The sequence below is a fragment of the Zalophus californianus genome, chromosome X, assembly GCF_009762305.2.
Source record: "Zalophus californianus isolate mZalCal1 chromosome X, mZalCal1.pri.v2, whole genome shotgun sequence".
Classification (NCBI taxonomy): domain Eukaryota; kingdom Metazoa; phylum Chordata; class Mammalia; order Carnivora; family Otariidae; genus Zalophus; species Zalophus californianus.
In genome coordinates this window covers 54,445,300-54,459,546 of record NC_045612.1, presented here as the reverse complement: position 1 = coordinate 54,459,546, position 14,247 = coordinate 54,445,300, and positions in this window count along the sequence as shown.

The window sequence follows — 14,247 nt, the reverse complement described above, 5'->3', positions numbered from 1 at the left end:
ATGAATTCTTCACTCTTGGCATTTTGTCTAAGTCTCTGCCTTCTTCTGTGTGATAGAAAAGGCAGTCATGTTTCTTGTTCCTGAGAGTAGTGCCTTTATGAGGAAGAGGTCATGTAGTGTCCAGGGCCTGGTGCTTCTGGGAGTGTCTCTGGTGTGTGCTGTGTGTACTCTGCTGTTGTATTTTGGCTGCTCTATCCTTCAGTCCAGTAGTCTCTAGAGGTTCTTCTTGCCTGCAGTGGGCAGTGTTTGGTTCTTGGCCAGAATGTGGGAAGTTTTAACTAGATGTGATCTGGTCTGCTTGTTAAATAAGACCTGATAACACTCCACTAGACATGAAGCCCTGCAGAACTCTCTAGTCAGGAGTGGTGGCTGGTGTCAGCAGGGATTTCTGTTGTTCTTTTTGGGGAGGGGCCTGCTGCACTGGGACTGAGACAAGCTTGACTGGGAAGGGCAGTCCTTCCAGAGTACAGGGTTGTGAGACTTGGTGTAAGCATGTTGGCAACCTGTGTCTGTGCTGAGCTGCTTCCTCCAGGTGGCTCTGTTTTATGCTGAGGGATGTGTGCCTTGGGCACACAGTGGGGAGATTATTAGCTTTTCTTGGAGTACTTAGAGACAGTGTTCATGGAGAGGCTTTTCTAGGGAGAGAGGAGCTGGCTGTTGCCATGCTGTTCTTTTAAAATTATTTCATATACTTGTATTTATACACTATAGGGAAGGCATGTAACACACACTTAAGGTAAATGGGCAAAAATCTCTGTACACATTAAAATCTTTTGTACATTTCACCCAGTTTTTAACTTAGTTGTTCCTAATGATAAATGCAATCTACAGGGTCAGTGTGGAATATGTGTTAGGCATAAAAAATGTATGTAGAAACAAAAGAAAAAGAAAAGTATATCCCTTCCCTCAGAGATATCAGTTTTTTTTTTCATATTTCTTTCTAGTCTCTTCTCTTTATTTTGAAAGAAACATATTCTAAACATATAGGAAAGTATTAAGAATAATATAACAGATATTCATATAATCAACCACCCAGTTATAACAAATGTTAACAATTTGCCATAAAATAACATCACATTTTTAAAAAAAAATAAATAACATTTAGCAGAGATTAACAGCATCCTCCAAACTATTCCCCTTCTGCTCAGTAATTAGCATCTTGAAGTTGATTTGCATATGTTATGTACTGTTATACTTTTAGTATTTATATATGTATTCATAAATGATATAAGGTATTATTTTGTATTTTAAAATTTACAAAAATGGCTTGGAACTGTACATATCCTTTTGAAACTCACATTCTTCATTTACTGTTATGTGTTTTAAAGGATGGTTTATGTTGATACATGTAGATATAATTGTTTCATTTTAACTGCTAAACAATATCCCATTGCATGAATATATAAGATTTTATCCATTTTCTTATTAATAGATATTTCAGTTATAACCATTAAAAATTTAAAAGTATTGCAGTGAAAACCCTTATCCATATGACTTTGTACAAGTGGATGAAATTTCTCTAGTGTATATATCTAGAAGTAGACATACCAGGTTATAAGTTATAATTTTTAGCTTTGTTGGATAGAGTGAAAATGTCCTTCACAGTTGCTATAACAATTTAGAATTCCACTAACAATGTGTGAGAGTTTCCCTTTGCCTACATAGTCATGAACACTTGGTTTTGTCAGTCTTTTGACATTTTTGCCAGTCTGATGACTGTAAACTGATATTATCTATTCATTTCCCTGATTTCTAATGAGGTTGTGAATCTTTTAAGGCATATATTGGTCAATATAATTTCTCCTTTTGTGAATTTTTTGTCCATTTGTGTATGGGTAGTTTGTCTTTTACAATTTGTAGTTCTTTACATATTATGAGTACTATTCTTTCTGTCAGTTGTATGTGTTGCAGGTATCATCTAGACTGTGTTTTCTCGTTTAGCTTAACTTATGGTGTATTTTGGTGTTGTAGGGGGATAGGGCAGGCTGCTCCAAAATGTGTTATTTTGGCATATAGATTATTTTAAATAAAATTTATTTAAGAGACAACCTGTGAAAAAAAGGATGCTTAAACCCTCCTCTGTCCCCCTGAAAGCAGGAAATAAGTCTGCCATGTGAAAAGTACCCTCCTTGTACCAGATAACAGACATCCTTATCACCAGAGATAGGAAATTTATGGCCAAGAATATTGTATAAATAACTCTTGTTACTTTTTTACTAATTTTTCACCCCAGCCCAAATTCTGTTTAGAATTCCTTACTAATTAAAGGTACCAAAGTTAAGTTTTCTGTGTCCTGTCAATTATTCACAGATTTGTTGTCTCTTTTTCTGGAAAGTACAAAAACAATGTGGATGGAACCAGAGGGTATTATGCTAAGCGAAATAAGTCAATCAGAGAAAGACATGTATCATATGATCTCACTGATATGAGGAATTCTTAATCTCAGGAAACAAACTGAAGGTTGCTGGAGTGGTGGGGGTTGAGAGGGATGGGATGGCTGGGTGATAGACATTGTGGAGGGTATGTGCTATGGTGAGCACTGTGAATTGTGTAAGACTGAAGAATCACAGACCTGTACCTCTGAAAAAAATAATACATTATATGTTATAAATAAAAAAAAGAAGATAGTAGGAAGGGAAAAATGAAGCGGGGGAAATCGGAGGGAGAAACGAACCATGAGAGACTATGGACTCTGAGAAACAAACTGAGGGTTCTAGAGGGGAGGCAGGTGGGGGGATGTGTTAGCCTGGTGATGGGTATTAAAGAGGGCATGTATTGAATGGAGCACTGGGTGTTATACGCAAACAGTGAATCATGGAACACTACATCAAAAACTAATGATGTAATGTATCGTGATTAACATAACATAATAAAATAAAATTAAAAAATAAAATACGCAAGATTATAACCTTAAAAAAAAAACCTGCCTGCCTTGGTCATTTCTTTAGGTCTCAATTTCATTATTGAGCTTCCATGCACATGTAACAAAACTTTTTTTCCTGTTAATCTTTCTCATATAAACTTAATTCTTAGTACTTGGAAGACCTTGAAGGGTAGAGAAAAATTTTTTTCTTCCCTACAACATATAGATGCTTTTAATTCTAATGTAGTCAAAGAAGAGATGATCATGAGCAAAATAACTTTACATTATTGATAGTTTACTGATTTAGTTGTTAATTTGTTAACTTTTTATTGAGCATCAGCTATGTGCCAGGTATTGTTCTAAGTGCTGTGTATACACACACACATACACACACACACACACACACACACACAAACCCCACCACTTGTTGAAATCTCTAAACCCATGGGAATTATTAGTGGGTAAAATTGGCAGTGAAAAAATGTAAATACATATCCACATAAAATAATGCCACAGTGATAAATATTGTAAAGATAAATAAAACAAGGCAAGGGGGATATAGAATGATAGTGGTGGGCTATTTTAGATAGGGTGGTTTGGGGATGGCCTTTCTAAGAGATAACATTTGAACAAAGAGCTGAGTAAAGTAATAGAGTGAATCACACCTGTGAATAAAACCTTCCAAGCCAATTCCCCATTCAGAGATATGTGTAGAGGCTTTGAAACTATAGTGATCTTGGGACATTTGAGCAAAGACAAAGAGGGGCCAGTGGGGCTTGAGTGCAGTGAGTGAGAGGAGATGAGGATGAGAAGGTAAATGTTAGTGGGATAGAAACTAAAGATTGAGGGATATTGATCTCCTTTGAATCTCTCTCTCTCTCTCTGTGTGTGTGTGTGTGTGTGTGTGTGTGTGTGTGTGTGTGTGTCTTTTTCCTGATTACATTTTTTTATGGATGGGCTGAATTCATTTAGATTGTCCATTTATCCCATCTCATAATATCTGCTGCAGGTATTCTCACATATTGAGAAAATCAAGTAATGATATTAAGTCAAGTTTGAGTCCAGAAGTTTTATACAGAAGGTATACAGCTAGTAGTAAGGGAATATCCAAATGAATGGCCAGAAGGAAAAGAGGTATGAGTAAGGTAGAATAAAAAGAGGTAAATAGGCAGCGTTTGCTCTGGAAGTATATGTCAGAAATCCAGCTATAGATAGCTGAGTTATCCTAGGGACAGTGTTTTCCAAAATATTTATGCAAATCATAATAATTTGGGAACCTTTAAACATTTATAGATTTTCAGGGGCCACCCCAAACATTATTTAATAATTTCAGAGGAAAGAAAGGCATTGTTGAAAAGGACCCCAAGAATTCTGAAGAGCAGCTAGAATTAGAATCCACTGGGATTAGTAGTCAGCCATTGAAAAGCTGAACTATAGAGGATAAAAATCCAGCCCTGAGATGCAGAAATAGCCTTTGAAAGGCAGAGTTACAAAGGACTTGAGAGTCAAGCTCATTAGGAATAGAAGAAGTAAGCAGTCAGAGTGACTGGAAGCTGTGTCAGAGATTTTTGAAATAGTTCAAGTGTAAGGTAGGACTGAGTTGTTTTGAGAAGAAAAACCCACTTGCTGGGATTAGAAGATGCTAGGATGGGGAAGAGCAACCTAAGCAAAATAATTCATTTAATGATTTCCCTTTATGTTTTAGGATGAGCTGAAAGCGTGTTTTTGCCTTTTTTATTCATTCACATTTCTGTTGAAAGGAGAAAATATAAAGGGAATTATTTTTTAATTTGTAGTTGGTTTCATGTTACTCATTATATTAACATGCTACGTCCTGCTTCAACAATTGTCTTTGTTCCCTTTGTTTTTCTTTGTTAGTTTTGGGGTAGATAATGGATCAGATAGTGAATATTATTGTGAGAGCTTTTATTTAGATACAGCCTACTGTACACCATTTGGCATACCAAAGATGTGGATTTTTTTCGTCCTTATGAATATGATGCAGCCTTTCTCCCTCCTTCCTCTGTACTCCTGTCTCTGAAATCTCATCCTTTTTATTTCAGTGTAACTGGCTTGTTCCGTTGAGTTTATTCAAAGGTTTTTCAATGTGCAAAATACTGTAGGTATGTTTAGCATACACTGTGAAAATGAAAAAGAAAATTGAATGTGCAGAAAATGAAATTATGATGCTTATAGTGTAGTCATATGTTTATCAAATCTATGAACTAAAAGCTAGAGGTGTCAAGGGCCAACAGAGATCATTTACAGCTGGTGTTGAAGTCTTTGTTTTGCTGTTACTGTTTTTTTCTGTTGTAGTTTCTTTTAATTGTCAGTTCCAGATAGTCCCTTTGAAACTGATCCAGGAGGTTATTGTACAAAGCAATATTTTCATGAAAATAATAACCAAGTCAAACATTCCTTGAGTTCCCCATTCTAGCCTTATTTCTAGTCAGGTTGAATTTAATATTTACAGCCTAAACTTTTTTCAGGACCTTATTTTAATGTAAGTACAAAATAGATTAATACAATTGATCAGATTTTTCAAATGATGCTCAAGGGCAAATTTGGATGTTGGGAATTTTTTTCATTGAGTTTTTTTTAGAAAATCATGGAAAAATATCTTATATAATGAGATTTCACCAAAATATGGTTTGTAGGATCCTGAACCCAACCAGAGTGAAAATCTAAATGCAAAAATCAGTAGCCTTGTGCTTTCTGCCCGAAGAATGACTTAGCAGTCTCATAGGTACAAATTCTGTCAGTGCTGCAGCTTCCTTATTAAATTGTAGGATTATTACATTGGCATGTAGCCAGGTCAGTACAGAATCCCGGTTGGCAAAGAGCAGGAGAGTGACCTCTTCTGGTTAGTAGATCACTCATTCCCTTCTTCTTTCCCAAAGATAGCTATTGCAGGCATTGATTTTCTTTTTTCTTTCTTTTTTTTTTTTTGCAGGTTTTAAATTGATTAAACAAAAAGTACAGAACAAACTGCTTATCAAAGACTGCAGTCTAAAAATCCATGGATTTTTGACCCATTTGCTATAGTGCCAAAGAACTGTACCAGTAACTTAATCTACCAACTTTCCTTCCAAATTGTTTTTCCCTTGTTTCTAATTTTAATGACTGTCACCACACAATACTTAAGGGTACCTGGGCCATTCTATGCTCTAGAAACAATGGATTGAATAATAACCCCACCTTCCTGGATTTAATAATTAGATTTCATAATTCCAGGGAAAGATGTAGGATATTTATATCTATTTCTTTAAATATAAACTTTATTGAAATGTAGTTTACATACAATAAAAGGCACCCATTTTAAGGATACAGTTTAGTGTGTTTTGACACAACTATTCACCCATGTAACTCCTTTCCAGTCATAATATAGAACATTTCCATCACCTCTAAAACTTCCCTCAAGATCTCTCACAATCAATTCCTTGCCCCAGGCATGAATTTATCTGCTTTCTATCATTTTAGGTTAGGTTTATCTTCTACATTGCAATACAAATGGGAATCTTACAGTGTGTACTGACATCTGGCTTCATTCCTTCAGCATAATATTTTTGAGCATCATCCATAGTGCTGCATGTGTTTGTAGTTCATTCTTTTCATTGCTGAATAGTATACTATTATATGGCAATGCTGCAATTTTTCTATTTTCCTGTTGATGAATATTTAGTTGTTTCCAGATTTTGGATATTATGAATAAAGTTACTGTAAATATTCATTTAAAAGTCATCAGACATCTTGTGAAGGAAACAAGATGGAGGGCAAGAGTGTTTTTATTCCCTAAGAGTTTATGAATCACAGTTTTAAGGACTTTTTGATTCAAGATGTCCAGTTATTCTCCCTCTGATGAAGCTCATGCATAGTACCTCCTGCAAAGAAAGAACTGTGACAGACTGACCCTCCAGCTAGAAATAGTCCAAATGTGTCTGAATTTGCAGTGAACACATGATTTAGAATTCTGAGATTTCCAATTCCCAATAAGCCTACTGGTTTGCTAGAGGACTTCTAGGAAAATTATAAATAATTCCTCACTTTAACTTCACTTTCTCTCTCTTCCTAACTTAGTAATTTTTTAAATGGTTTTTGCAGAAAAAAATAAATGAAATGATTCTTGCAGAGTTATGCATAGCAACTTGGCATTAACTTTAAAAACTTGGGGCGCCTGGGTGACTCAGTAGATTAAGTGCCTGCCTTCAGCTCAGGTCATGATCCTAGGGCCCTAGGATTGAGCCCTGTTTCAGGCTCCCTGCTCAGTAGGGAGCCTGCTTCTCCCTCTCCCTCTGCCCATCCCCCCCCACTTGTGCTCTCTCATGCATGCTATCTCTCTCTCTCAAATAAATACAATCTTTAAAATAAAATAAAATAAAATAAAATACAAAATCTGGATCATGTTGTACATAATGTCTTGAAAATCTCCTTTCAATTTTATAATATATGCCATTTTCCCACAACACCAGATATTTTTCTAAAACATAGAATACTATTGGTCTTTTAATTTTCATTCATCATTTATTTAATCATTAGTTAGTACTTTTCGTATATTTATTGGCTTTTTATGTTTCTTTTTCTGTAAATTGTTTATCAATGCCCTTAACACATTGTTCTATCTGGGTATTCATACTTTTCTTATTGGATTTTAATAGTTCTTTGTAGTTTAGGGATATTAACATATTGTGTTTAATATATGTTACAAATATTTTCCTAGTTGGTTCAATGCCATGTAATTTTATTATGGAAGGAGTTCATTAATATTTCACTTTTTGTCTTGCATATAGTATCTTTGAAAATATCTATTATGGTAAACCAGTTAGTCTTCTTTTTCTACTCTACTTTGTGATTATTCTGGCATAAAGTTATATTAAGAAATTTATTTCAAGTAATATATTACTGGGACACCTGGATAACTCAGTTGGTTGAGCGTCCAACTCTTGGTTTTAGCTCAGGTCATGATCTTGGGGTCGTGATGTTGAGTTCCACCTCCAGCTCCCTGCTCAGTGCAGAGTCTGTTTGTCCCTTTCCTTCTGCTCCTTTCCCCACTCTTTCTCTCTCATAAACAAAAATAAAATCTTTAAAAAAATAATATGTTACATATCATCTCTGTAGCTAATGTATGAAGTTGACAAAAAGTCTTCACTCCCTTCCAAATTTCTGGTCTTTTAAATGCCTTCCATCTCACTTACAGTGGCTAAAAACAAAAGGTTTCATTCCACTGGGACTGTATTACCTCTGGAGTGTGGGTGGACTCTTGACATTCAGCCATTTGTCTCTTCACTTTTATGTTATCTATTTCTCCTCCTTATGAGACTGCTGAGATAAGAAAGTTATTCAAGGGCCTCCTTTGATTACCCTGAAACCCAGAGATCAAATATAGAGCACCCAGAGAATTTTTCTGAAGGGAAAATGGATGCCTTAACTACTTTATCTCATGGATGCCATATATATACTTTTTCTTATCCAGATACAATCCCTGCTATACCAAATGGTTAAATTTTTGTTGGAAAGATCACTTTTGACCTCTGTTGAGGCCTTCAGCTTCTCATAAAGTATGACTCCTTTCTCTATCTCACATCACATACTTACATTCTCCAATAGATTGCTGGGTCATAGTAATTTATTGTCACATAGCAGCGGCAAACACTATTCTAATTTCCACAACGGTGGGTTAGTTTTACCTGTCTTTTAACTTCATATAAATGTAATCATATATTATGTATTCTTTTGTGTCTGGCTTATTTTGCTCAACATAACGTCTACACAATTTATGCATGTTGTTTTGTTCATTTCTCATTATTTCTGGGGAGTAATCTGTGGCATGAATATATATTACAGTTTTTACCCATTTTCCTATATAATGGGTATATTGGAAAATGACCTGGGTCATTTTTAACTTTTGGCTATTATGAATAAAACTGTTATAAACATTCCTTTATAAGCTTTTTTTTTTTGCAGAGATATTTCCCTTTTCTTGGATATAAACCTAGGAGTAGAATCATTGCATCATAGGGTAGATATATGTTTAATTTATTACAAACCGTTTTCCGTTTTTACCCACCCACAGGCAATGTCTGATAGTTTGTGTTGCTTTACATCTTTAGCATTGGTTAGCATGTTAACTTTTGTCATAAAGTTTTTTTCTTTTTTTAATTATTTTTTTCCATCATGATAAGTGCACTCTTCAATCTCCATCCTCTATTTCCCCCATCCCCCCACTTCCTCCCCTCTGGTAACCATGAGTTTGTTCTCTAAAGAGTTTGTTTCTTGGTTTCTCTCTGTCTCTCTCCCTCTTCCTTTGTTTATTTGTTTTGTGTCTTAAATTCAACATATGAGTGAGATCATCAGGGCAATTTGTAAAAAGTATACAAGCAGTTAGAGTATGTTATTTTAGCAAACAGGCTCCCAATTATTTTGTAGCAGAATCTGCCCCAAACCAAATTATGTCAGCTAAATGTGCTCCTGTCCTCCGTTTTGCCTGGGTTGCTCTTTCTTTACCCTGTTTCTCCATTTCTGTATTCATGTGCCTGTTTTTCTCTGGCACATGCTCCCAGTGCACAGATTTAATGCACTGTCCTGGTGGTGCCATGTCATACATCCCACTTTGTATGGCCTTTATTATGTTGAGGTATGTTCCATCTATCCCTACTTTGTTGGGTTTTTTTATCAAGAATGGATGTTGTATTTTGCCAAATGATTTTTCTGCATCTATTGAAAGGATCATATGGTTCTTATTTTTCTTTTATTAATGTGGTATATCACATTGATTGATTCATGAATACTGAACCAACTAAGGAATACTGAACCAAGCCCAGGAATAAATCCCACTTGACCGTGTTGAATTATTTTTTTAATGTACTGTTGAATTCAATTTGCTAGTTTTTTACTGATAATTTTAGGATCCATGTTCATCAGGGATATTGGCCTGCAATTTTCCTTTTAGTAGGGTGTTTGTCTGGTTTTGGAATCAAGGTAATGCTGGTCTCATAGAAGGAGTTTGAGAGTTTTCCTTCCATTTCTATTTTTTCTAACATTTTGAGAATAAGTATTCATTCTTCTTTAAATGTCTGGTAGAAATTCCCTGGAAAGTCATCTGGCCCCGGACTTTTGTTTGTTGGGAGATTTTTGATTCCTGATACAATTTCTGTGCTGGTTATCTGTGTGTTCAAATTTTGTATTTCTTCCTGTTTCAGTTTTGGTAATTTGTATGTTTCTAGGAATTTGTCTGTTTCTTTGAGATGGCCCAGTTTATTGGCATAAAATTTTTCATAGGTTTATCTTATAATTGTATTTCTGTGGTGTTGGTTGTCATTTCTCCTCTCTCATTCATGATTTTATCTATTTGTGTCCTTTCTCTTTTCTTTTTGATAAATCTGGCTGGGGGTTAAAAATTGTATTGATTTGTTCAAAGAAAAAGCTCTTAGCTTCATTGATCTATTCTACAGTTTTTGTTTGTTTGTTTCTATGTCATTTATTTCTGTTCTAAACACTATTATTTCCTTTCTTCTGCTGGCTTTAGGCTTGATTTGCTGTTACTTTTCTAGCTCTTTTAAGGTTAGGTTATGTATTTGAGACTTTTCTTGCTTCTTGAGGTAGTACTGTATTGCCGTATACTTCCCTCTTAAGACTGCTTTTGTTGCATCCTAAAGGTTTTGGACTGTTGTGTCTTCATTTTCATTTAGTTCCATGTACTTTTTAAAATTTTGTCTCTAAATTCCTAGATAACCTATTCATTCTTTGGTAGAATGGTCTCTATCCTCCATGTATTTGTGGTCTTTCCAATTTTTTTCTTGTAGTTGACTTCAAGTTTCATGGTGTTGTGGTCTGAAAATATGCATGGTATGATCTTGATCTTTCTGTACTTGTTGAGGGTTAATTTGTGACCCAGAATGTGATCTATTCTGGAGAATGTTCCATATGCTCTCAAAAAGAATGTGTATTCTACTGCTTTAGGATGAAACGTTCTGAATATATCTGAATATATCTGTTATGTCCATCCGGTCCAATGTGTCAAGCCCTGGTTTGCTTGTTGATTTTCTACGTAGATGATCTGTCCAGTGCTGTAAGTGGGGTGTTAAAGTCCCCTACTATTATTGTATTATTATCTATGTTTCTTCACTTTAGTTATTAACTGGTTTATATAATTTGCTGTGTTCACATTTGGGGCATAGATATTTACAATTGTTAGATCTTCTGGATGGATAGACCCCTGAATTATGATATACTATCCTTCTTTAACTTTCTTTATCTCTACTTACATTCTTTTTTTTTTTTTTAATTCTAGTTTGTCTGATATAAGTATGGCTACTCTGGCTTTCTTTTGATGTCCATTAGCATGGTTCTCCACCACCTCACTTTCAATCTACAAGTGTCCTTAAGTCTAAAATGGGCCTCTTGTAGGCAGCATATGGATGGATGTTATTTTTTACTTTTTTTAAAAGATTTTATTTATATTTATGAGGGAGGGTCAGAGGGAGAAGCAGAGTCCCTGCCGAGCAGGGAGCCCGATGCGGGACTCGATCCTGGGACTCCAGGATCATGACCTGAGCCAAAGTCAGCCGCCCAACCAACTGAGCCACCCAGGCGCCCGGATCTCATTTTTTAATCCATTCTGATACCCTATGTCTTTTCATTGGAGCATGTAGTCCATTTACATTCATAGTGATTATTGAAATATATGAATTTAGTGCCATTATGTTACCTGTAGTGTTGGTGTTTCTAGTAATGTTCTTTCATCCTTCCTAGTCTTTGTTGCCTTTGGTCTCGTTTTCCCCACTTAAAGATTCCCCCCACCCCCGTAACTCTTCAGGAAGCCCTCACAGAAGAGCAATCAAGCACCTCTTTTCTGTCCTCAGCTTCTCTCAGATCCCTGCCTTCACCCTGTGTCTGAGCTGTTTTATCTCAGGCACACAACTGGTTTTCAAAACTCCAAATTGTAGGGACCCCATGGTGCGGACCCATGCTGATCCTCTGGGGGAGGGGCTTGATGCACTTTTGCCATTTGCTGGCCAGTGCCAAGAAAGCAGCCACATAACCACACAGTGGTTCAGAGTTATGACATGCAGAGCAGAGAGCTGGCACCCAGAATTGTTGCCCTCAGCAGGAGTCCCCACACCTATGCCTGGGAACAGTGTGGCATGTTGGCACCACCTGATCTTCTTACAACCCAGGGGATCCTCAGACCATTCTGTCCATTCCTGGGTCTTCACCCAACTTCTCCACCTGAGCACCTTCAAGCCAGGCACGACCCTGGAGGTGGGGGACTTCTAACATTTCAGATGTTGGGCTCTGCTGCTTATAATACTTTGCAATAGTCTCTGTAAGCTGGGCTCCCTCCCCTCTGCATTACCCACAGTTATATCTCCCACAATTCAATTCTCTGCACTTCCTACCTTCCAGAAGATGATCATTTTTCTACTTGTAGACTTGCAGTTTTGTTTTCTCAGACTTCAGATTGATTTCTTGGGTGTTCAGAATGATTTGATAATTATTTAGCTGCATACAAGAGATGAGGCAAGGTTAGGGTCCTCCTCCTCCTCCACCATCTTAAATCCTATTTTTTGTCATAATGCTTTTTCTCAAAAAACAAAAACAAAAACAAAACAAAACAAAAACCCCACAAAACTATCCTTCCTTTAAGGAAAACAGCTTCAAAAGTATAACTATTCTATAAAATAAATAAATAAGTAAATACTATTCCATAAATAAACTATTAATAATTCTTATTAACCCCTATTATTTGAGCTATGAAAGTTGACATGGGTAATTTTTTCTCTTGTCCTGTGTAATTTAAGCTTTTAAAGTTAATGTTGTCATTTACTCACATCTTGTACATTATCACTCCTCTCAGGTCTTCCTCCTCCATTCCCCTATGAGACTATAAAATCAGGATTATTAGATTTAAGCTAATTTCATTCTAAATATGCTTAATATGATGCAAGATCCAAGCACAGTTTTGAACCCAGCAGATAGAATAACAGTATATATTAAGAAAAACTGTATATAAAATAAAAACTATTCACAATGCACATTTTCTTGAGACTTTTTTTTCTACTTTATTGCTTTTCAGAGTCCCTGTGGAACATTTTGAATTAAGTTGTATGCCATTCTGTGTCAGTAGAACATGACTTACTTGGTATTAAATCAGAAATGTTTGGGTCATTCTACTTTAAAGATACTATTTACTAGTCATCCGGGTACTCTGATTATAAGAAAAAAAGTGAACTTAGTGTTTTCTCTAAAATATGTTGATTATTATTTCAACTAAAAAGATAAATGGTTGCATGAACATGTTAGGTTTAGTATCCTAGGGTCAGGAAAGGAGGGACTTTTTCTTGAGTTTAATAAATTATATGCATATTCAAGACTTTTTGCTATAATACTTGTTTTGGAAATATGAATTTCTTTTACTACATGTGTTCCTAAACATCACTGTGCCATATATATCATGCAGTAAAAACTACAGGGCTCATGGAAAAAATAAGGGTAGGCACACAACACTTAAAACTTTCATCCTAACACCATTTTCTCCATCAGCACTGCATTTTTTTATTGCACAATTTGTATATCACAGTGATTTTTGGAACACATACATCAACTTATAGCACTGTAACAAAACTGACTATATATGCACAGTATATTATAAATTATATTTATATGTAATGCTAATATCGGTTTGAGGAATATCCATGTTGTTAAATCAGCAAAACAAATGTAGATAAAAAGGACAGCAAAGTTATAGCAATAGAACAATGACAATTGAGTGTTTTCATCTTATTCCTGTTCTCTTATATCAAAGGAAGATTGAGGTAGAACAGATTTTGGTTAACACCCTCCTCCCAAGCAATCTCTTGGGTTTGTCTTTGAAAATGAGAATACCCAGGGGCGCCTGGGTGGCTCAGTTGTTAAGTGTCTGCCTTCAGCTCAGGTCATGATCCCAGGGTCCTGGGATCGAATCAGCATTGGGCTCCCTGCTTGGCGGGAGGTCTGCTTCTCCCTCTCCCACTGCCCCTGCTTGTGTATCCTCTCTCACTGTGTCTCTCTCTGTCAAATAAATAAAATCTTTTAAAAAATTGAGTATAGCCATTCTTTTCAAACATATGTTGAGTGTTAATAAAAGTATCTTTAGAAATCTGTTATTTTTATTGATCTATGATATACAAATAGGTGGCAATGGTCAACATTGAACATAAAATATAAGTAAAAGAGAGTTTGTTATGCAAAAGCAGCTCCAAGAAAAATCCCTCACTATATCTTTTCACCTAACATTTACTCTTATACCCCTGATTCTTACTCATTTTTTTCTTAGAGTGCAAGAAATGCACACTTGATTTGGCTGATAGATTGAGGTAATTGGCTATTTACCACTCTTAAGTTTTATT